Below are 26091 nucleotides of genomic sequence, written 5' to 3' on the forward strand. Positions count from 1 at the left end.
ACGTAGCTAAACTTGATTGGTTTGTTGGTGAGTTTCGCGCACGGATTGGTTGGTGTTGCGGAATAACAAGGAAGTTGTTACGATCTTTTTTAGAAACAAGGAAAATGTGTTTAAAAGACATGGATTATTATTACATGAAAGAGAAAAAGAAACTTTCATGGTTTCAGAAATTAAAAAATAAAATTAAACCTAATAAGAAAATTGCAACGCGAGGTGGAAGATTAATTCATAAGTACAAAACACCTGCAGCTTATATATTGGGTGAATATGGATATCATACTTGTCTTTGGATTGAGAATTGGATGAAGTATACTGAAAATGATGGTATACTAGCATGGCCAGAAGATGGATCATTTAACATAGCGGTTTTGAGAAATTTAAGAGAAAGAATGATGAAACTTGAACCAAAGCCTAGACCTACTCAATTTGAAGCTTTAGTTGAATGGGAAGATGAAATGTTTGAATTAGAACGAGAGAATAGAGGAATATCAAGGGGTACAGGATTAGGTCTTGATAGAGAAACACATCAGGATAGAATGCGTCGATGGAGAAGTGCAGACATGTGTGATGGCTTGTACCCATTGAGACAAATTGATGAGGTAACTGGAAAAAAGTGTACCAAAAAGAAAAATCATATTAGTGAAGGAAGTGATTCAGAAGATGCGGTATTAGAAAAAATTTATACTAGAAAACTGCCACCTTATCAACCAGTGTGTACATGGACTTCTCCAAGTGCCCCTCCAAGAGAAATTATTGATGATACATCTCCTAAATCAAACCCGAATTGTAGAAAAACACCCAAAAGAGTAGAAACAAGATGTAATTCAAATATATCTGGAGAAAAAAGTAATTATAGTGGAACTCCAGTTCAGAGAAATGAAACCCCAAGAAACGAAAAAAGAACAGAAAGATATGAGGAATTACCAAATACCTCAGAATATATTCGTTCTACGAATGAATTAATACAGCAGTTAACTAAAAGCATGGAAGCAGTAACAGTACCTGTAACGATTGGACCTGTTCTTCCAGTATTTGATTAAAAGGAAATTGGACATTCAGCTTTAACTTTTCCATTAAAAACAGAAATACTGAAAGTGACTGAAAAATGTTATTCAGATTTGTCTGAAATACATCGAGAGAAAATAATGATGCCTGACTTATCTTTTAATCAAAGTTTGTCATGTAAAACTCCATCTGGTGCAGATTCTGACTCTGGAACTCCGGAAAGGAGTCTGAGTAAATTAGATTTAACGCAAACCCCAGAATGCAAATTGCTTGATGTTGCAAAATTGAAAGTAGATTTGGAGGAATTAATAATTGGAACGATTGGAACTGACAGATTAAAGGCATATCAGGATGATGAATTATTATTTATTTGCAAAAGCATAACATGGAAAACGAAAAACAAATATTATCAATTAGAAGATATGGCTTTTGAATTAGAAATAGATTTAAGTAAGCAGAAGAATTTGCAGAAAAATTATAGAGTGGATTTCTCTGAAAAAGACATTGAAAATATGAATACCACAGGAGGAATTACTCATATTTATTTATTTATTTATTTATTTATGGAATTTTTAATGCGCACTACTACCCTGAGGTGTCTAGGCGCAATGAGATACTCCAAGATACAGAGGTCAGGACACGATATTATAAGAAAGAGGCTATAAGCTCTTTTTGCCAGATGGTTAATATTAATAATATTATTGATTGAAGAGCCAGGTCTTCAGAGCCTTGCGGAAGCTAATCAGGGTTGGCGCAGTTTTAATGTCTAAGGGGAGTGAGTTCCACAATATTGGAGTTGCTACCAAAAATCGTCTGTCACCCCATGTTGCCGTTCTTGTGCGGGGTACAGGCAGTTGATAGCTTGCTGCTGATCGTAGGTTCTTTTTAGGAATGTACACCTGAAATGCCTCCTTTAGGAACTTCGGTCCAGTCTGATGGATGGCCTTATAGGCAATGCACAAAGCTTTGAATTTGATCCTGCTCTCCACTCTTAGCCAATGGAGCTGACGTATGGCTGCCGAAGTGGAGTGGCGTCTGGGTATGTTGAGCAGTATCCGTGCTGCCATATTTTGGACAGATTGAAGCTTGTTCAGGATGCATTTATGCGTGTTGAAAAAGAGAGCATTTCCATAATCAAGCTTGGAAAACACTAAGGTAGTAATCAGTGTTTTTCCTGCTGATGCTGGTAAATACTGCAGAAGTTTTTTTATCTTTTTCAGCATGAAGAACGCCGCAGAGACCACCTTGTTAACATGATATCCAAAGGATAACTTGCTATCAAAAATCACTCCTAAATTCCTAACCTTGGCGGCTGGAACCGGAGGAGGGCCCATCTGACTGGGCCACCATGTCGGGGACCACTCTGGAGAGATATTACCAAAGGTCATCACCTCCGTTTTCTCCGCATTAAGCTTCAAACAGTTCCTGTGCATCCATGATTGTATGTCCAGTAACCCCTCCTGAAGCTTAGCTGCTACCACTGGGCCGTTCTTATGCACCGCCAGCACAAGCTGGGTGTCATCTGCGTAGGTGGTTAAACGCATCCCATAAGATTTGATGACCCTCGCCAAGTCCGCGACATAAATGTTGAAAAGCGTCGGACTTAACGAGGATCCTTGAGGGACCCCGCAAGGCAGTTCAGACGTCGGTGAGTAATGATTACCCAGTTTGACTGCCTGCTTACGGTCAGCTAAGAAAGAAACTATGAGTTCTTTTGCCAGATGGTTAATCCCAAGGGCTGCGACACGGTCGACCAAGATAAAATACTTAATTGTGATTTTAAGAAAATGGGGTGAATTAAGTAAATGGAGAGCAAAATGGGCAAAGAAAAAAGATGAAGACACAACAAACTTAGCTTTTCCTATCAGAAAAAAGGAAAAAGTAGTAAATGAGTTTCCAATGAGAGAAATAGCAGGAGGTGGATATGTGCATGTCCCATGGACAAGACAGGACATTTTAATGTATACAAATAATTTTCCTCGATTAAGAGAAAAACCTGTAGAATTGTATCAACAAGTAGACAGATTTGTGAAAGTTTCAAATATTTTATGGGTTGATCTTTATGGATTCTTTGACATAGTTGCCCCATCAGATCTATGGACAGAATGTAAAATTTATATAAATTGGCCTAGAGAAGAATTTCCTCGAGATAAGGTAACAGGTGCTCCTTCAGGAGAAGTAATGAGAAAATATGAACAGGTAATTGTGTTTTTGAAAAACAAGATTCCCCCAAAAGAGGTAGATTGGGTTAAAATAGATAGAACAATCCAAGAGCCAAAGGAATCAGTACATTCATTTTATGTAAAATTACTGCTGGTATTTAAACAATACAGTGGTTATGAACATTTAAGTGAAAAAGATATGAGCCATTTCATACACAGATTTGTATATGGCTTAAGACCTGAAATTAGTGAAATGGTAAGAACTGGAATAGTTGGTTGGCAATCACTCACAGTAGGTGATATCCTGAGAAAAGCAAAATACTGTAGCGATGAAATAGATGCTAAACAAAAGAAGTTAAAAGAAAAAGCTATGTGGGCTCAGGTAAAAGTGGCTGAACAACAAATAGCAACTTTGGGAAATAAAAATGTTAATCAGAATCAAGGGAAATTGAAAGGTAATTATAATAAACCAAAATTGATGGGAAATATAGAAGAGTTAAAACAGAAACTCCCATGTTTTAATTGTGGTGAAATTGGACACTGGAAGCGTGAATGTAAGAATCTGCCCAGAATTCATTCAAAAAATGCATCATTGAATCCACAGATGCAGAATGAGATAAATCAGCAGCAACAGCTACAGCAACAGGTAGTGATTCAGCAAAGTCAGTTACCACACCCGCCACTTCCAAACTGTGTAAATGTGCATAGATACAGTGCAGAAACAGGATTCATCAGAGGTGAACAGGTAAACAGATCACCAAGAGTGAATGTGTCGAATGTGTCTCAACAATATTGGTTGAAAGAAGATGGTGGGAGTGAATCTGAAGATTACTTCTGACAGTGCCTGAGAGAGGAGGAAGAGTGTGTGCTTGGAGCCACTCTTGAGGTAGATCAATCTGGTCCATTTGTAAATGGTAAAGTGAATGATGTAGAATTTACTTTCCTAGTGGATACAGGTGCTACCCGTTCTACTGTTAGATCAGTAGAAATAGAAAACCTTCCTCTCTCTGGTGAAAAGATCCAAGTTGTAGGTGTAGCTAATCAGCAAATTAAAACAGATTTAATTGAACCAGTTGAAGTCGAAATAGGTAAATTTAAAGACATGCATAGATTTGTAGTTTGTGATAGCAGTCCTGTAAATCTATTAGGTAGGGATATTCTCTGTAAAATTAACTGTGCAATATATTGCTCACCGGATGGTATTAAGCTTCAAACTCCAGAAGAAGATGGACTTTACAAATTAACAATGTCAATGGTTGAGGCAGAAGAAAGTAAATTATTTCCTGTGTTTGACAAGAATAATCTTCCTGAAGAATTAAAAGACAGAGTGAATGTAAAAATTTGGGATTTCACTGGAGATGAAATGGGTTTGATGAAAAACGTAGACCCAGTAAAAATAACAGTAAAACAAGGAGTAGATTATCCAAACATTCCTGAATATAAAATGAAAGCAGAAGTGATTGAAGGAGTAACTCCTGTAATAGACAAATTCATAAAACAAGGTGTTCTAAAAGAAATTGAGAGTAGCCCATGTAATTCACCGATTATGGGAATTAAAAAGCCAAATGGAACTTTCAGAATAGTTCAGGACCTGGGAAAGGATAATAAGATTGTTGTTCCATGTTGCCCAGTTGTACCAAACCCAGCGGTAATTTTATATCAGGTTCCACATGATGCCGAATGGTATACAGTTATTGATTTATATAACGCATTCTTTACTGTTCCATTGCATCCAGAAAGCCAACAAATTTTTGCGTTCCGGTTCAAAGAGCGTATATTAGCATGGTGTCGAATCCCTCAAGGGTACACCGAAAGTCCATCTATTTTTAATCAGTTGCTAAAGAAATCCTTGGAAAATTTAGATTTACCTGGAAAATCTACGTTAATGCAGTATATTGATGATCTCCTTGTGGCAGCAAAAACAAGAGATAATTGTGTAACAGATACTATTACTCTTTTAAATCATCTGACAGATGAAGGACATAAAGTATCTCCTGCAAAATTACAGTTTTGCAAACAAGAAGTGAAATATCTTGGTCACAGAATTGCAAAGGGAATCAGACAAGTGACAACAGAAAGAATAAAAATGATTCAAGCAATGCAACCCCCAAAAACACAGAGACAGGTTAGAATGTTTCTAGGAATAGTAGGTTATTGTCACCAATGGATTAGTGGATTTTCAGTAATTGCAAAACCACTGCAGAGACTGACAAAAGCAGACATAAAAGACCCGATTAGCTTAACAAAAATTGAATTAGAAGCTTTTGAACAGTTAAAGAAAAGTTTGTGTGAAGCTCCAGCATTGGGAATGCGTGATTATGAAAAATAATTTGAGCTGTATTGCAGTGAAAGAGAAGGATGTGCATTATCAGTTCTGATTCAAAGACATGGAAAACTGAGAAAGCCAATAGCATATTTCTCAGCTGTTCTTGACCCTGTTGCAAAAGCATTACCAGGTTGCTTAAAAGCAGTAGCTGCAACAAGTGTAAGTTTGGAACAAAGTGAAGGAATAATAATGGGATTTCCTGTAAAAGTATATGTACCACACTCAGTTGGAATTCACCTCACTAGAAGTAAAACACAACATTTGACAAATAATCGGCTAACAAAATATGAAAAGGTTATTCTTGGTTCGGACAATGTTTCAATTTCGAGATGTGTGAATTTAAATCCTTCCACATTATTACCTGACACAACTGTAACAGAAATCAGAGATGAGGTTGATCATGAATGCCTGGATGTATTAGAGTATTGCACTAAACCAAGGCAGGACTTAAAACATGTCCCATTAGCTGAATCAGATTATGTTTTATTTGTTCATGGTTCATGCTTAAGAAGGTTAGAGGCGGCAGACCCGAGAGCAGAGGACGGCCCGGGACCAGGGTTCGATTCCCGGTGCGGCAGGTTTCTGGACCAGGGTCAGCGGACTCGATAATTCTCTCGCCTCGGTGCCCACTCTGATCAGCGATCACACTCGGCAACTCTGGGCATTAGCTTGCCTCATCTTCACTAACGGCCCCACCAGACCGCCGGGGATGCCTGGTCTCACCCTGGAGATACCCATTAAGGGACCATCTCTCAGGGAAGCCAGGAAGGGTTTCGCAGCGGTCGAAGCGCCTTGGGACCCTCCGGGTAAGTAGTGCGCTATATAAATGCCTTTACATTTACATTTACATTCTGAGTGCAGCATATTCAGTGTGCACAGTTGCAGATGTGATTGAGGCTTCCTGTCTCAAAGGAATTCGTTCAGCTCAAGTAGCGGAATTAATTTCTTTGATTCCTGCTTGTGAATTGGGAAAAGAGCTGAAAATTACCATAGTGACGGATAGTCAGTATGGTTATGGTGTAGTCCATGACTATGGCCAGCTCTGGTCCCAAAGAGGTTATTTAACTTCTGCGGGATCGCCAATAAGAAATGCTCAGTTAATCAAAAGACTGATTGATGGAATTCAGCTACCAGAAACAATTGCAGTAGTAAAGTGCACAGCACACAAAAAAGGGGAAGATTACATAACAAAAGTAAACGCATATGCTGACACAATAGCAAAATTCTGTGCAAAACAAAAAATGTGTCCATTAATCGGGAAAAAGAAAATGAACATGTTTTGAACTCACGTATGCTAACATCTGTAGTTGAGACTTGGCAGGGAGTAAAACAGTTACAAGATGAGGCAAATGATGAGGAGAAAAACACATGGTTAAAAGCAGGATGCAGACAAAGAGAAGAAGAAGAGGTTTGGGTTTACAAAGATGACAGACCAATAATACCAGATAGTATGATTTCTGACATGGCACGCATGTATCATGGTCCATAATTGCAGAATCTTTTTGCCAGCGGTGTCTTATTTGCCAACAGATAAATCCAAATCAGAAAAACTGTTGTGAGCATGGGAACCATAGGACGGGAGGGTGGTCCATGTACAAGAATACAGCTTGATTTCATTGACATGCCACCTCACAACAAACTCAGATATGTCTTGGTGATAATCTGTTTTTTTTTCGTGATGGGTGGAAGCATTTCCAACACGTCACAATGATTCAGTAACTGTGGCAAAATTGCTTTTGAGAGAAATCATATCAAGGTATGGTTTTCCAGTGACGATTGAGACAGATCGTGGCACACATTTTGAAAACAGATTGCTAAAATTGATTTGTGAAGCACTGGATATAAAACAAAAATTACATTGTGCATACAGACCAGAAGCATCAGGTGTTGTTGAGCAAGTGAATGGTACAATAAAAAACAGAATAGCCAAGATGTGTTTAGCAACAGAAATGAAGTGGACTGATGCACTTCCACTTGTTTTGATGTCTTTGAGAAGCATTCCACATAGAAAAACAGGATTGAGCCCTCATGAAATTCTAATGGGCAGGGTCATGAGGCAAGCATTTGTTCCAGTTGATAAACTGTTGAGCAATAATGATAGCATCATTATGGATTACTGCAAGAATCTATCTGATATGGTGACTTCTGTGTTCCATCAGGTGGGAACTGAAGTAATTACAAAAGAGAAAGAACAAGCTCATGATCTATTACCAGGAGACTGGGTGAGAACAAAGGTACATCGAAGAAGAAATTGCCTAGTACCAAGGTGGCAGAAGGCAAGACAGGTGATACTAGTCACAACAAACGCAGTAAAGTGTAAGGGATTGAATAGATGGATTCATGCTAGCCATACCATACGTGTGCCAGCACCTGAGAATCCAGACAAAGGTGATACAACAGCTGATTCAGATTCAGAAGAAGAACTTGAAAGAAATCCAGATCCTGAAGATCGACAAGAAAGTCGACATCTGGAAAATTCAAATGCGAATGAAGCATTGAATGAAGAAAATGAAGAAATTGTAATCCAAAATTCTGAGGAAAATGAAAATTATGGAGATCTGCTACATCAAGAAGCAGAAACTGAACAAGAAGTGATTCAAGATCAAGATCAGGAGAGTATTGAAAAGCAGATTGGAAGCTCTGGAAGAAGGAACGAAAATTCTGAAACTGGTGATTTGGAAGTAATTGAAGAAGAGGAAGAGGAGGAATTTCCAAGTACCAGCTATAAGGATGCTGTTCCTAACAGAGTGAAATTGCAGAGTAAAGAACTTCCTGGATCTAGAGAAGAATCTGATACAATAAAACCGATATTAATGAATCAGCTGACAACACAGAAAGTGAAACAGATGATAGTGGAGATGAATCAAAAGTGAAACGTTCAAGAAAAAGAGCTTGGAGAGTGGAGTACAATTTAGAGGAACCGAAAAAGAAATTATCAAAAAAAGGAAATAATTGGCCAAATGAAAATGAAGGCCTGAAATTTAAATTAGTGAATAAAGCAAAAGAGCAGGTGAATGGGGTCACAAGCCAAGAAGAGGAAAACTCATTTAAGAGAAAACAAGCGGGAAAGAAAATAGAAGTGATAAACAGCAGAGCAAAAAGAGTGATAAAACCAAATCAAAAGTACAAGTCATCTGAGTGGACCTATATAATTATTCCAACAGTAGTAGAAGTAAACAGTAGTCAAAGAAATTTAGATGATGCAAATGATCATGATTAATTTTGTTCATTAAGTGACATAAGGTTGAAAAAATTGTGTTAGGTGACGCAAGGTCGAAGAATTTGTGTTACCTGGAAAACACATTGATGTATGACATAAGGTCGAAGAAAAGCTGTTAGAAAACAAAGTTATCTGTTAAAAAAAAGGGAGGATATTTAGTAATTTTTCAATTTTTTTTTTAAGTAAAGATGCCTTCTTATAATAATAATTTGAGATGCTCAATTTTCAAAAGATGTTGCAAATTGTCTTTAATATGTGTAATTTTGATAGTTTTAGTTTGGTTAATTTTAGCTGTCATTTTTCCTTTTGGAATAGATAAAGAGGAATAGATAAAGAGTGAGGAATAGATAAAGAGATGTATAAAGCTAACATGACTAGTAATGTTGTGGTCAATCATGATAAAGTTGTTAACCCTGATAAAATTATTGTACATAAACCAGAGATTCATCAAGATAGATCTGTAGGAGATTTTTTTAGAAATACCTTTTCAAGACTTTTATCTGAATATGTTAAGGTGATGGACGCAAACGATTGCTACATTTGTGTGAAATTACCTACTTCTGTGTCTGAAGGTGTTACATATAATATGCTTCCTCTTACTTATGGTATAAAGTGTAGTGTAATAGCTAGTTTGTTTTATCAAACTAGACGCTTGGAATATTACTATTCAGATTTTGATGAGATTTTTGCAAATTTAAAAGTTGTAGATAGCCTGAATAAAGTGAAATATGCTAAAAAGATGAGGGAATTTTTCCTAGTGACTAGTGATCTTACTTATGAGTATGCTTTTAGAAATAATCTAACATGTAAATTGAGAAGAGAAGAGAAGATGTTCTTAAATATGGTGGAAGAGAGAAGGGCAATTTATAAGCGAAATGAAATGTCGAAACAAACTAAGTCAAAATGTTGGCAGAAGAAAGATGAAAAGCTTAATGGCAGAAATGAAAATGTTGCAATTCATATAGATAAACCTGTTAGTGGAAAATTTTGTATAAGAAGAGATAATACTTTGTTTGATAATTATTTTGCTGGTGCAAGTCAATGTGAAGATACTTATCGTATTATGGGGGTTTGGGGATTTAAAGGAGGCAAAGGTCCAATTTTCCCTGGAATTTATTTTGTTTGTGGGGATAAAGCTGATTACAGTCTCCCAGACCACTGTTATATAGGTTTAGTTTTCCCCAAATTTTTTCATGTAGATAGAAATGCAAAAGGTTCATTTGAAATTGGCAATCACCTGAATAGATTTAGAAGAGAAAGCTTTACAGAAATTTTGGGTGACACATTTGGTGCATTAATACCTATGGTAAGAATAACCCTGAATGCAAACAAAATCAGAAAAATGTCTACAATTGTTGATAGAATGTCAACAGATACTGCAAGTGGATTCCAATTAGTAGATACAGAGCTTATTGCTATGAGAACCATGGTGATGCAAAATCGTCTAGCATTAGACATTTTGCTAGCAAAAGAGGGTGGAGTCTGTGGAATTTTGCATGTTCAACATTGTTGTACTTACATACCTGATAAGAGTCAGAATATAGAAATCTATCTAAAAAATATAACCAAATTACATGCTGAGGTTGAACCTTTAGAAGATGAAAGTTTTTCAGAACGTTTAAGTAAAAGATTTGCAACAATTAAACACTGGTTTCAAGAGATTGGTAGTTCAATTCTAGGTAAAATAGTTTTTCCTTTAATAGTTATAGCTATAGTGATACTTTTGTTAAAAATTAGTTGCATGATACACAAGAGAAGAAAGCATGTAGTAGAAAAGAAAAGAATTTGCAAACTAAGGAAAGAAAAAGAAATAAAATTAGAAGAGTTTCGGAGAACTCAATATGAAAAATGCAGAAAAACAGATGAGTCTAAAATTTAGAAATACTAATATTAAGAAAGTCCAAAACATGTTCAAGGGTTGAAAATTTATAAAGTTTTGGGTATTGTTTGGTGATTTATAAATCACCAGATGAGGGAGTTGATGAAGCAAGGTGAAGAACAAAATTTTGTTCAAACTTGTGAAGTTAACTTCCCATAATTGTAATCAAATTAATAAGCTTGTGGTGAAATTACTAATCAACTTAGTTTAAGAATTTATTCATCAATACACGCTGGATTAACTAATGTGCTTTATGTTGCAAACGCAAAGGAAAAAAAATAATAAACTAACTTTGTCTATTGTCTTTGTCAGTATTAACTAATAGCATGTGCTTATTTCGTGTGCTTATGTTGTCTTTTCTGTGACAAAAGCTCATGGAGATCGTGCAGTTCCTGGAGGAAGAGTAATTATAATGCTGCCTACTTGTGCTTTTGCTAGGTAACATAATTAACAGGGTTAATTAGTAAAGGGGGTGGGTATCAGAATGGGTCTCAATTCTTTAATTAATTGATGTCTTGTGTTTGTTTAATGACAGTTTCCAAAGTGAGGCCTAAAAGATGGTTCAGAAAACATGGCTGACAGAGCTGCAGACGTAAAATCTTGTCCCGAGTGAAGTCGTGGCACATGCGCAGCTGTGAAGATATTTGCTGCATTGTTATTGTCGTTTGAAAAGCAGTTCTTTGGTTGAGTTGAACGTGCTCATAAAGAAAAAGCTCAAGGAAAGGAAATAAAAAGTCTGCCAAGATTAAGAAGTGAATGTACGAAACTCGAGGAAAAGTTACTTTCTTGAGGATGCTGAAAAGTGTGGAGGTAAAAGACAATAGGGCTTATGTGAAACCTGGACATGGTCAAGAGTTGGAGATGACCTAACAAATTTTATCGTGGACTGACACAGGACAGCCAATGAAAAACTTGGATTTACTTGGAATAATGTAAAATGTAGAAAGTTTAGCTAGAAAGAAAGGTATAAAACCTGACACTATGAGCAGGGAAAAAACTCTTGCTTTCCGATTCCTGATTGACGTGACATGCTGTTGGACTTTTTGCGCACGTAAGGACAGCAGACTTTAAATGATATTTTCCTTTTTAGGTGAAGTGAGAATTAGTTAGGGAATTAGATTTAGGGAATGGAAACAGTTATTCTGCTAATGTTTCATGTTTCTGAACTTGCTTTTTAAAATGTCAGTTTATTAATTAATTTCCATATTAAAATGCTGCTTTCCTATTTGCTTATAAAATAAAGATTTTAAAACGTAAATGCTTATTCTTTCTGAAGAATAAAGTTAATAAAATTAGATTTAAAAAGAAAAGCTGGTCTTGTTTATTCATGGTCTAGTTTCCATCAGTTGATCCAATCGCCTTAGTGATCCGATTAATAAATAATAAATGTTTAAAACTATGGTAAAGAAAGATAAACTGCAGTTGTACATAATAATGTAAATATTTTAAGAGTAGTTTGATTAATCAGATCACCTGATTCAGTTGCTCAGAAATGGTCTCATTGGTGTTATGGGCCTGTATATAATGTTTCATGATTAATGGTGAGTATTGAGGTGTTAGATAGTGTTTATGAGACAGTTTTTCAATAGGAGCGCTGGATCAGTGCCAATACTAGGGGTGGGCGGAATTTGCGAAATTCACTTTCGCAAACTATCGCGAAAATGTCAAAAATCTCTGCAAACTCACAGAAATATTGCGAAGATGTAGAAGTTTTCTTCCCGCCTGTTTGCGATATTTTCTGCGTGATCGCATTGAAAATGTCTCGCCAACTTACCCATGCGGTCGCTCATGTGCGAGGCCATCTTGTTTTCACTTGTCCCGCCCGCTTGGGATGCTATTTCCTGTTCTGGGTCGTGCAATGCATGCTCACGCCCGTTCGCGATACGTATTTCCTGTTCGGGAATGCTTTTACGTGTTCACAATGCTTTTTACGTGCTCGGGGAGAAAATATCGCACAAACTTGCCCATGCAGTCGCAATGGGCGCCGCCATCTTGTTTTTCACTCTATTGCATGGTTCTGGGCCTGCTTTTGAATCCTCCCTCTATCTTTTCAATTCTTTGTTTCTAGACACTTTTTTTAAATCTATTTTATTCATTATCTCTCTATCACTATTTTCCTGCTTCTATATTTTTTGTTTTTGTCTATTTTTTGTGTGTTTTTTAACTACTTTTTCAGTCTTTTTCTATTACCTGCTTTTTCCATTTCTTTTACTTACTTTTTTAATTTTTACCTTTTCTTTTCCGCCCCCGCCTACCAGAACCATGGCAAAGGGCCACAGGGCTCATCACAGCCATAGCCGCGACCGCCTTCCTTGCGGAAGGCGGCACCCACAAGGGGTGCCGTAACGGGCCTTATTTGGGGAGGTGGAGTTGGCTGCACTCATTCTCTTTGTGCAGCGCCACCTCCCCTTAACCCTGGCAGCAGGTGACAGGTCGGCCCATGTGCAGGGTTCGGGAGCATCGGCAGCAGTGGGGGAAGGTGCCCCGGGACGTGTTTCCCTGCTCTGGGGTCTGGCGCACCCAGAACCAGTTGACGCACCGGTGGTCCGATATCCTGGACCGGGAGCAGGACCTTCTGGACCTGCTAGGAGTGGAGGTCCGGGTCTTGGTGAGTAACCATTTAATTATTACTACTTTGTGTTTGTTCTTCTGCTCTGTGTTATATATTGCGAATATATATTTTTCTTTCCAACCAGCTAGAATGCTGCTGCTTACATTACAGGTAAATTATGTTTAAAAGTCTTCTGTGATTGTTATGACACAGGTGCTCTTCTGTGCTACTAATCTTACTTGTTTGCAACTTTGAGTTTATGCTCGCTTGGCGTGATTATGTAAGAGTTTATTTTAGAGAAATTAAGTTAGGTAATGCTATAGTGACTCTATTCCTTACTTTGTCCTGTCAATAAGAAGTAGGGGTGGATTGATACTTAGGTTTAGTTACTTTGTATGAGTTTGTAATTTTTTAGTGGTATGTGTGATGCCCCCTCTGTTACGTCACATGCTGCTAGTACCCCAGTCTTTAGTAGAACCTTTTCTACTTTGTTCAATGGTAAAAGGGTTAGCACTAGCAGAACATCAGCATCAATCAATCAACCAAAAATTTGGTGTATACAAAAATGTAGTCATGTGTCCTCCATTTGACCATATGCGTTGTTGACGACTAAAAGAAGTGGAAATGCATACTTAATGTACAATTGGCATGCCTGGAATAGGTGGGCTAGGTCAGGTGGTACGTCGTACTTAGGCTTAGTTAATATTCTGGAATCAGAATGGAATACTGGATTAGTGTTGATAAATAGTAAGTAGTCGATCCGCGAATCCCCCGATACTACTTGTTGACCAGATGAGATTGGTCCATTTAGTTATTGCAATTGTTGTTTACATAAATGTTTTTTTGACCTTTTTAAAAAAATATTTTATTTGTTTAACACCAATCATCAATGTTTGTCTCTTTCTTATATCTTTCCTGTTCAGCACCCAGGGGCAGGCAGACAGGGTCGCAGTCGGCGGGAGGAGCACAACACCAGCAACAGGAGGACACCAACGAGGGCTCTTCTGCTGGCCCTAGTAAGTCTTCTTGTTTTTAATATTAATAATTCTAATTCCATAACTTTTATCGCACCATATTTTTTCCGAACTATTGTTTCCGTTTCCTAATGCTATTTTTTACCAACAATTATCCTCCGATCTGTACAAACTGAAATTCTTGTTATCCCTGCCTCTGCTATGATGACTCTCTGTACTACTACTATTAGTCTGTCTGTAGTAGCTAAGCTTGCCCAGTTGGCCACTCTTTATTTAAAAGGTTTTAAATAAAACTCAGATTCACAGTAGCTCTAGCCATTGAGTCCAGTCCTTTAGCTTGTCCTCTTGTACTACTTCTAGTCTTATTGATCTTGAGTCTTTGTTAATCTTGAGGCTTTTCCACAATTCGCACCAACAAATACCCAACCAGGTTTATTACTATTTTGATAGGATAGGACATACTAGTACTGTTGTAGGGATTTTGCACAAACAGAACTTTGCACAAGAAAATAGGATGTTGGTGATGGGAGGTTGGACCTTCCTCACACCTCAATCAGAAGTTCAGAACCCACCACAATCTCCTGCCCGACTAGTTCTAGTAGTGTCTCGTCTTAACGTCTTAACTATTAGCACTCCGAACCCTTCCCCCAAGATACCCAACAATTAGACAACCCAGAACATAACACACCCGACCTCTCAGTCGTGGAAGTAATGCATATGCACACCCTTCCTTTTGCTCGCTCAATCATGTAAGTCCACACCACATAAGTTCAAAAGTTTTATTTTGAATTGACAAGCTATCTACGTTGTTCTATAATGCAGCACCAACACGAAAATGCATAACATTAGAACAATAAACATTGTTACACTTACAGTTACAACAACTAGAAGTCCATAGGGAAAAAAAGGGAAATCATGAGAACTGAACAATGTTGGAAGCACCACCATCCCCTTATTGGGAATATAGTTTATATAAAATTTTGAATGAAGATCTCTGTGCAAATTCTGGAGACCCCTCACCTTCGAAGAACCTAGTACTGGTAGTTGTTACATCAGAAGTTCTGCAAAGCTCTGGTTCGTAGAAGGGAATCTTCTGTCTGTAATGAGAAAAATGGTGCGTGTTAGTATATTGCAAGTATTTCTCAGCCGTGCCAAAATGTGTAGCATTTTTATGGATAAGCAATATGGACTAACACCACAACTTCATAAAAAGCGGCTTTTTAATGTTTTGGTTGAACTTGTATGCAGCGCTTAGACAGCAGCAGTATGAGGTCATGTGGGCTCAAAGGTGTTTTATATAACAAGCTGCGAGGTAACGTCACATGTGCAAAAATAAAAGACACAAAGGTAAAATGGTTGCATGGCTCAGGCTAACTAAGCAAAGACTAGAATGACCCTAGGGACCATATCACTACTGTGTCTACTCTAGTACTACCTGATTTATACTAGTGCTGTATTGTATACTATTACCTCATTTTTCAATCTTGCTACTGACCAATAGGGGGAGGTGTATATAACACCTAAAAAATGTGTAATGTTTTTTCTAGGCGCACTGCCGACCACCAGTGCGGGGGCCAGCGGCGAAGGCGACGTGGCTGGCGAGGACGTGGCTGTTGCAGATGGAGCTGCAGGGGGCGAGCCAGCACCAGTAGCGGGCGGTGGAAAAGTTAGATTCATAATCCTTAACTATTGACATTACACTCAATGCAAGGGTGTACTGTATGTATGCTGTACTGTTGAGACTTAGGGCCCCATTAGGATGGCGGGTGGTGGCAAACTGCCCCCCATCCCTGTAGAAAAGACCCCCCGCCATATTACAATGGCTGGGGGGGTCCACGGCAGATGGAAAGACCGTCTGCTGCTTTTCCGCTCGGTCGACATGTCGACCATGTGGAAAAGGGTTCAATATGGTGCGGTGTCTGAAAGCCACAGCCAGCCATATTAGAATGTGCATTTTGGGATGCCATGCCACGGAAAGGCATGCAGAGTATGCTTGGGAGGCCCGTTGCGGTCCCCCATGGACTCCGGGGAGATGGTGTTGCACATGGGGGTGCCTATGGTACCCCCCTGCCTATCAAAGCACAACGTGGCAGGTACTGCAGATGCCCTAAGTAAGTAAGAGTTGTTATGAACGTTTGAAGAGTCAAGACACACTTTCATTGGCATTAGGGGCGGGAGGATTGAGTAACCAATGGCCTCTTCTATCTGATTTCAACTCCGCTTTGAAGGTTTTATGGAGAAGACTAAAAGCCAGATCAGATCACCTGGTGTTGAACTAAAAGGGAAAGATGGGTAGAAGGAAGAAGGACGGGCAAGATTTAATATTTATGACTCACAGAGAGAAGGATAAGTGTGATGCAAGCATGCAAATTGCAAAGGTGGCTGATAGGAGTCTAAAGCATGGTTGGTTGAATGCCTAAAAAATCCGGCAAATGTTAAAGACCAAGCAAGTGGGAGGATAGATGCATACCACAAATGTTATGTACTGTACATTATAGTGCTAACATGCCACTATGTGTATAATTAACTTGTCTTACTGTTTTTCTAAGAGTATATTTTACAACAGTCTTGTTTTCTCTTTTTGATATACAGCTACTCCTTCCAAACCAGATCAGAAGGAGTTGGCCGCCAAGGCACGGCGCCGGAGCTGGAGGCTATACAAGTGGAATATCGACGGCTGGTGGTCCTGGAAGAGGAGGAGGTGGCAGCAGCTGAACACTCCTCCAATGCCCCGGGCCCAGCCACCGCCCTCCAACGGTATGGTGCCACCGTCTGCTGGCCGCCCACGACCGCTTTTCCATCACTGGTTCCCCCCCACTGTGGCTGCAACTGCTGCGCTCTAAAGCGCTGAGTCGCCCTGTTTGAGGAGGCAGTGCTTGTCCTCCAAAGATAATCCCAACGAACCTAGGAGACCCTGTTTATTGCCCCTTTTTTATTTATTGTTTTGGTGGGTGGGATTGGGCGTTGGGGTTTTGGTCATTTGGTTGGACTTCTTTATTGACATTGGTTGGGGTTAGGGAGAGGGGTGGGTCAGGTTATGTGTTTTTTTTTACAAAGTTTATTTTTGTTAGGGTTATTATTAAATCAATATTTCTAATTTACATACAATGTTGCTAATGGGTGGGGTTACTGTTTTACATCACACTGTTTCCTTGCTGGTGCAGGGCCGCCCATAGCCAGTGTTTAATTTAAATAATTGGCTAACTTTGTGAGACACAAAAAGATAGATGCGGCACCTCTCACTGATTGAGTTGTCCTACTAGTACTGTCAGTCTATCTCTTTTAGTCTATGCATTCTTTAACTGGACTCAAAGGGGTGTGTGAAATGATTGAAAACATGTCCATTATTAATTATGCCTCCCCAAACTTCTCTTACCTTTGCTCGATGTTTAACTTAGGCACAGCGATGGCTGCATGGTGATGATGGTTTCCTTTCCTAACATGCCATGGTTGTGGTGGTGCTAGTAGTGATAGACACTGGCAGGGCAGCATCATTTGCAAAAAAAGAATATGAGACAGTCAGTCGCCTGAGAGAGACTGTTCGAGGAGTAGTAGAATGAAGTACAGTACAGAACTTACAGCGAAAAAATATTATGCAAAAATATTTTCCAACAAAACATAACGGTGGTGGGGATAGCCTACTAAACAGAGTTACAAACTATAGTTGTGTTGAGTCACTTGACTGTTGTAATCGGATCTAGGAACCTATTTAAATATTCCCGATTCATGCCCTTATGCGGTTATAACAAATCATGTCCTTATAAAGGTATAAGAATCATATCCATATTTAGTCTTAGCCAATGCAGTCCAAATATGGCAAGGCTACTCCCATAGACTCCTAGAAAGTACAACGCGTTCTTAACACCTTGCGCGCTAGAGGTTTTCCCGCTGTGCGCAGGGTTTTTGAAAAACCCGCATTACATGACGAGCTGAGCTCGTCATGAGTGTACGAGAGGCGTAACTCATAACGAGCTGAGCTCGTCATGAGCATAGAAGGGGTTAAACAAACCAAGCCTCCAGCAGCCCGGGAATTCCCCCTGCTTTTGTTTTGATTTGTCTTAGAACTCCTGAGAGTCCTGAAAGAACTGCAAGTTCTTAGTGATGTCTTATGTCCAACCTTACCTCAAACTTGGCACCTTCCTGGTATAAATATACCAGCATCTGCCTTAAGCAAACACACGGTGGTTTGGAGCAGATCGGTTATCTACTTATCCGAAGCCCAGCTGATGCGAGTGCCGAAGGAAGCCGACCCTCCCATTGACGCACTGAGAGAGACGCTGTCTTTTCTCCTGCCGAGAAATCCAGCTCCAGTGTTTCCAGTCACCCTTGTGGGTTGCTAGGAGATCGAGTCCTGAGAAAGAGATACAAGACCTCCTTCATTCTATAACCAAGGTACGGAGCTGATTAGATCCTCAGAGAATTCTTGATTCAGATTCTTGGCAAAAACTAACTTAACTTAAACTGCAGCTCACTTACTCCTGCCCACGTACTAGGCTTAGGTAAGGTACACCGGGGTAGTCGTATCTTAGAAGCACCAGTTGAGCACGTTTAGTCAATGATTTTAAGTATGTATATATTTTATCCATTTTAAGTATCTTATGGCTCAGAAACCATACAAATGCTTCTACAGTATTATTTCATAATACTCCTTTTACTGGACGCACTTTACTTCATGATAAGTATTGCAATTGTGGCAATTCATTTCTCTTGCATGAGAAAGAGGACTGCTCAATAAATAACAACTTTTATTGAAAACGCCCGTCTCTCTATTTCTCTGCACTCCTGGTGAAACTAAGCATGCACGATTGACTGAGTGAAATAGCTGTCTATTATTTTCACACGACTCTGGAGATATACTCCTTATTCTAGGGGGAGCAAAGTTGTCATGTTTAAGCGGTTGTCAGAAACTAGTCCCTTCTTGTATATTCAGGAAAGTTAACTCCTTCCTGTTCACTCGAGAAAGTTTCTAGTGACCTCTGAGCTAGCTGGCATACCTAATTAAGTCTAACATATTCAGTAGAGACCTAGATGACCTCAGTCCTACGTCTAAACTACCGTTTATGTTATTCCAATGCGCAGAGCCTATTGGGAATATAGGAAATACACTACATGACTTGGCCTAGAGTACACTCAACACAAGCGTAACAGTTAGTGCTGTGTATGAGGATGACAACAAATCCTATCAATGCTGGCAATTAATGTGGATGTTTATGTTCCTTTGGTAAATTAAAATCACCTCTAAAATATACTGCTTATGGGTGGCCAAGCAGAATAATATCCTCGCTCTGCCTTGAAATTGAAGTACTGTTGATTTCGCCACATCGGCCCCAGCAAGCAGGTGATACATTATTGGTGTACATTTAATTTAGTCACACCTCAATAAGTCACACAGCCTGGAGGAAGAGGGTTATGGTTTGTTGAATGGATGGGAAGGGTGGTTTGGGGAAAGGTTTGAAAATGAAAAACAGTACCGATGGACAAACAACAAAACACAATCTCTGTAGACTACCATAGCCATATCAATATGTTAAGGGAGAAAAAGGAAATGTACGCATGATGATGATTGATAAGGAAAACCGGATTACATACAGTTCTTGTTCAGTTGTTCCGGGCTTACTTTTACAGATAGTAAATTACATTTTTAAATATTGGTAGGGATGATTCCTAAACAGAGAGCAAACCTAATGATAATAACAACAAGAATAGCACACTGTTGTAAAGATTGTAGACAAAATAATTAATCAAACTATTTAAAAGATGATGAAAGTTGATACTGTTACTTTGTTATCCTGGTCAAAAATGTGGACTTGCATCTCGGCATTCCTCTTGGTCCTCTCGTCGATCAATCTTGGGTGTCGCCAGTCGCCACTGCCTGCCTGGCAAATGTAGATTTATTGGTAAGGTAAGTGTGCATTGTAATGTTTTCCCAAGTATAGCGCAAGGCCCGGCCTGTAATTGTAGATGGAAAAACAAAAGGGATATTGAGAAACAAAGTTGAAAAAAATGCACAAGTTATGGTGTAGTGCAAGCAGGAACACTTTTGGAGGTGGCATGTATGCATCATCTTCACTCTAGTGTGTTTCCAGCATTAACCTTCAACAACAACAGGACAGACCAGGCCCACAGTGACGGCATGACGCTTAGCACATCCTCCGTTTAGAGTACATTTTTTAAAAGAGTTGGACAAAGCACATATTCAGCAACATAGCATTTTACAATTTAAGTGGCTAAATCAATGCACCGCAGTCATCCCACCGCTACACTCGACTCCACTTCTACACAGACATTTAGGTCTGCTGTGGTTGTTGTTGGCTTGTTTACCTTTTATGCCACTGACTGACTGTGAAGATCGGCCTGCACTAGAAGTGCAATTTTGTTATTACACAACAAGAGTAGAAATATTATTGACTTGAGTCACTCTTTAGTGTGTACAGTAAGACTACTAGTACACTTTGACTTCACTTCATGCACAACAAACAACAAAAACACAAACACCAATCACTCAGAGTCAGGTGTCCAATGCATGCCATTCATTTTCATTACCATTTACCTGTTCCTTCTCATCTTAAGTTAACAGGCCGTCTTTTTTGCCATCATCATCATGGACGGTGCTGTTGTCATACTCAGTGTGCAGTGTACAGATTGAGTCCTCTTCTTGTATTCAATCAAAGGCAATGTATCAAGCTACAGTAGAAGTACAAATTTCTTATTAAAAATAGTTGCAAGAAGGGGAAAATTGCCTTGAGTTACGTTTAGTGTGTGGAATGATGATTAATGCACAATGAAATAACTTCATGCACAACAAACCACAACAAAATCACTCAGTCTGCGTCCAATGTATGTTCATTACCTGTTCCATCTCATTTTCACTCTTCAATTAATGGACAGTCTCTCTCTGCTCAGAAAGGAGGATAGCTATAGTAGTCATCATGTTCCACTTCTTTTGGCGGGACTAGGAAAGATTTTATTTTTTCTTCTATTAAGCATCATCCAAACATCATCTGTCTTGAGGGCAATGGATTTAGGGAGATTCAGGAGGATGGAGCAGAGGAGCTGGATTCGGAGGTCTGTACTGTGAAATGCAGACATCTGAAACTCGTATATTGAAATAAGAAGAGTAGAAGACGGTGGTGATGGATTTGTTGTGATTCAAAGTTTGTAAACCGAAAGACAGTCACACAAATGAAGGAAAATAAGGGAGGAAGACAGTAAGTGCAAGCCTAATTGTCAGGGAAGTATAGCTCATCCTCAAACTCTGGGGGTTCAACCAGTAGTAGCTAATCATGTAACACACTACTTCCGTCACCTGCGCCGCTGTCCTCATCTTCCTCCCTTGATTCACGTATTGTGTAATTCAGTGGTATGAAATGCTGATTCATGGGGGGCGTGGCTAAGCACGCAATGGCTGCAGACGTGCCTGGGTAGAGCGCCGTGCTGAGCTCCCCTCACACAGGCATTTTCTCTGGCAATTTTCCCTGTACACGGCCCCCGTCGACAGCGAGGGTGTGGGTGACTGATCCCCATATACTGACGAAGTCTGGAGCTGGGAGGCGGCCCGTGGCCACTTCTACGGGGGCGGGAAGCACCGGCCCCTGCTGCGGATCCTCTGAGTCGACGCCTACACCTACCCAAGCACGAGGTCGGGCGCTGTGAAGCAGGCCGGGTGAGATAGCCAGTCGGTCTCAGGACCCGGTGGGCATCAAAATCCTGCCCGTTTTCCTCCTGCTGTCTGCGGAGATCGGCCGGACGAGGAGGGAGACCCCCTGCTGGCGGTACCCGATCGAGGTGGGGGCCTCAGTCTTGGAGGCGACGGACGATGGTGGCCATATTAACGGGCTGGTTCAGGCCGGGCCCGGGAGGACCCAAGTGAGTGCACAGCGAGGCAGCCCCGGCGGCGACCGGGCAGGGCGCGACCCCCAGAACACCGCATCTGTGCCCCCTCCTGTACTGGGGTGGAGGCGAAGGGTTGCTGCAAAGCGAACTGAACCCCCTGGGCCCCTGCTCTCAAACCGGGCAACCAGAGCAGCCATCTTGGTGGGCCTTTTCAACCCCATACTCGGAGCGGCGCACCCACAGGATCCCATGCCGTATCCGAGGCGACTACCGGAGGCGACGCTGAGTGAACACAACCCACACAGACACTGATGGACTGCGGAGCGCCCAGACCCTCATGATGTTGGCACTAAACTAACAGCATCGCGGATCTACCCGGGGGAGCCTGGTCCGCCTGGCCTCCCCCCCCCTGCTGACGGAGAGTTCTGGCCCGCAAACGAGACCGGCTGGTGCATGGGGGCACCGCCCTGCGGGTAGCGATGCTGGGACCTCCCCGAGCGGAGAAGCGGGCATGGCTGAGGAGCGGCGTACATGTGGAGTGACAGTACTTGTGGCATTTATTCGAAGCGCTTCATCGCCTCCTGACCCTACCTATAACTGCTGCCGATTGTTGGCCAGGGTCCTACCCATACTGGCTGTGGACACACGGAACACTGACCGGTGAAGACCTGCCGCCCACCCCACATCTAAGAAAGAAGGGGGTGTTATCATTGACTGGAATAGGGACTTGGATCGGCCCACCCCGCGACTGAAAGCATTGCCCGAACTGGGGAGATGGCAGCGGTCGCTGAGGCCTTTGACTGACTGTGTGGCAGCTCAGCGCCCATAACAAACAGATGCGGGAAAGACCAGTCCCGACTGAGCGTCCGAACGCCCGGGTGGGTTACCCTGTTGCGAACTAAGTGCGCTTCCCATCAACTGTGCTGTGCCGACCCTTGCGGTGGATTATCTATCGCTTGGAGGACCTGAACCTACGAAGGTGAATGCATGTCTCATTGCATTCACCGAGCGGCGAATCTCTCCACTGTCGCACAAAAAGGCCGCCGGCGCACCTGGAGGGCGTGGTGGCACTGTTGCACCTTTTCAGACAGTGCCCATCTGTGGCAACAGACACCTGAACATTCCCTGCGACACAGAGTACTTTCTTTGAGGGCGGTTGCGCATAGACCGGTATCAAATTGCCCATGTCTGGAGGGCCTAGGACGAGGGCCAGTACTGGTGGCGCACTGATAAAGGGATGGATGGTGAAACAGGCAGTTCAGGATCAAACCGCCTCCAAGCTGGACACTATGCTGACGGCTATGGAGCGCTTAGAGGAATCCCTACAACTCACTCGCACATCACTGGAGACCAAGATTGACAGCGTAGCCATTGACCTGACGCATCTCAGAGCGGATCATAAGAAATTGTCTGAACGCACAGCTGCCCTGGAGGCCACCATGGCGAACATCACACCCAAAGTATCACGAACGGACAAACACCTACAGGACCTCCTCAACCGTGTGGAGTTCCTCGAAGACCGCACCAAGGATGCAGAAGGAAGGGCGTGAAGAAATAACGTCCGTATCGTAGGACTGCCAGAAAGATGGGAGGGCAGAGAACCGGAAATCCGAATGGAGAAGTGGCTCATGGAACTCCTTCCTGAGGGTTCCCTTTCTCCCCACTTTGTAGTTGAGCGAGCTCATAGAGTGCCAGCGAGGCCCCCCCCCCCCCCAGAGGGCTCCAACCCGAGGCCCATGCTCATCCGAAAACTGAACTACCGAGACCGCGATGCGGTGCTGCGGGAGACAAGGAAGCTATCTGAAGTCAGGGTTGAAAACGCAAAGATAATGCTCTTTCCTGATTACACAATACAGGTACAGCATCAACGACACCTGGCGGTGAAACGGCGACTCCGAGACTTGGCACTAAAATACTCTTTGCTTTTCCCAGCGCGGCTGCGCGTGGTTGCCCACGACAAAACCCATTTCTTTGACACCCCGGAGGCGGTGGAAGCCTGGCTGGACTCGGGAACTGATGTAGAACCCGGCGCTGCGGCCACCGGGTCAACTACGCGATGCAACAGAGGTCCCCGACGTCGCCACAAGTGGAGGCTCTCACCCTCAGGAAGAACTCGGATGGAAACTGAGGCCCTCCAACCGAACTCATGCACAGCGAGCAACGGGAAGCTCTGCGGAAGGTGGCGGAGATCAGCGGCTCACAGGAAGAGGACCTGCTCCTGGTGACTAGTCCCCGTCACCTCCCCAGTGATGATGAACGCATATATGGACTGCCGTACTCGCAGGCATCAGCAGACCTACCTGACGTCACGCCTCAAACAGAAGACTTCATTCATTAATGTCTTTTCAGTACTGTTTGCCTCTTCTTGCTACGCTCTTACCTTCGGAGCCGAGTGCTTAACGACCTCCCCCTGAACTCAAGTTAATTTTGTTATTAAGCTCTCTAGAGCGTTTGGACGATAACATGTTCTGCTGTCGACCTTTTGGTATTGTATTGTTGCTCTTAATGTTCACAGGATTGTTTACTGTTATGTAGTTTTGTTTCCCTGCTATCATTGCGAAATGGGTGCGAGTGGGGATCCACGGCAGATTTTCATGCCTGTTTAGGTGACTTTGCGGTGGTGGAGGGGGGTGGGTGATGGTCACGCTGAGATTGACGGACAATTATGACTATGGTTAAATTCTGCACCTGGAACGTGCGGGGAATGCACACGCCATCACGCCGTTACCAGGTTTATTCTTATCTTAAAAGACAGCACATCCAAATAGCACTGTTACAGGAGACCCATCTGACCGCTGCGGAGGCATTGGCGATCCGCCGCAGATGGAGGGGGCAAATTCACGCTACTGGCTATTCGGCTTATGCGAGAGGAGCACTGATTTGGGTACGACCTGGAGTTCCCTTTGCGCTTTCCCATTGCATGATAGACACAGATGGCTGATATGTAGTGCTGCAGGGATCCTTAGATGGTCGGTCTGTAGTATTGGCTTCCATTTATGCCCCTAACACTGATCAACCCCATTTTGTTGAGCGGCTGTCGGCAGTACTGGCGCCATGGCTCGGAATGCCTTTATTGTTCTTGTGTATTGGATGTCGCTCTGGATCAATCGCTCCCCTCCTTGGTCTGTGAACCGGTGAGCGGGGCTATGAGGGCGCTCAGGGATTGGGCTACAAAATGGGATCTGCATGACACCTGGAGAGTACGCAACCCCCATACTAAGACAAACTCATATTACTCTGGTGCACACACACTCCACGTTAGGTTAGACAGATACATGTTGACCAGTGATCTACTTCCCCAAGTGGTTGACTCCTGCTATCTAGGACGCACCCACTCTGACCATAACCCCCACACTTTAGATTTTGCCTGGGTGCGCCCACATCCACCAGTGCCAACCTGGCGCCTGCAACCAGATCTTCTCCTGGACTGCCCGTTCAGGGGAGCGCTTGAAACCCGCCTCCTGCAATATTTTGAGGAGAACTCTGACACCGCCTACTCTCCGCAGCTGGAAGGGGATGCTTTCAAGGTGGTGGTCAGGGGACACTGTCTGGGAACGCAGGCAGGGATGCGTAGGCAAATTGAAGGAGAACTTATTCGAGTCGAGGCCGCGCTGCTGGATGGGGAACGTGAGGCGATTGAGGGCGACAAAACAAACTTGCTGGCACGCAGAGAACGACATGCGGAGTTATTAGACAGGTTGAAGCATCTAAATTACGCTGCAGGCTCAGCGCGCACGCACGCTTCCGGGGATAAACCAGGCAAGCTGCTGTCTTGGCTGATCAGGCGGGAAACCCAAACTACCCTGGTGATGTCAATAACAACAGCACAGAATAGCATAGTATACACACAACAAGCAATACATAATGTCTTCACGACACATTATGAGGGCCTCTACCGCTCTCGCATACAGGTTACTGCAGAACAGATCTCGACATATCTAACTACCCTGCCCTTACCGGCTGTTACTGATGCGCAACGGGAAGACCTTGGGGCTCCCCTGGCATCGGAAGAGCTTAGATCTGCCATATTTTCTCTGTCGAATGGCAAATTTCCGGGACCCGACGGACTTCCCGCAGAGTTCTACAAGGCCTACTCTATCATATTGATCCCTGAACTATTGTGTCTGTTCGCGGCGGCAGT

At 42.0% G+C, this 26091-nt stretch overlaps 1 pseudogene; it reads left to right on the forward strand.

Moving 5' to 3' along the window:
• Nucleotides 1-119: 119 nt before the first annotated feature.
• LOC147724114 (uncharacterized) lies at nucleotides 120-23500 on the forward strand (annotated as a pseudogene).
• The last annotated feature ends 2591 nt before the right edge of the window (nucleotides 23501-26091 follow it).

Source organism: Lissotriton vulgaris, chromosome 4_1, assembly GCF_964263255.1.
Source record: "Lissotriton vulgaris chromosome 4_1, aLisVul1.2, whole genome shotgun sequence".
Lineage (NCBI taxonomy): Eukaryota > Metazoa > Chordata > Amphibia > Caudata > Salamandridae > Lissotriton > Lissotriton vulgaris.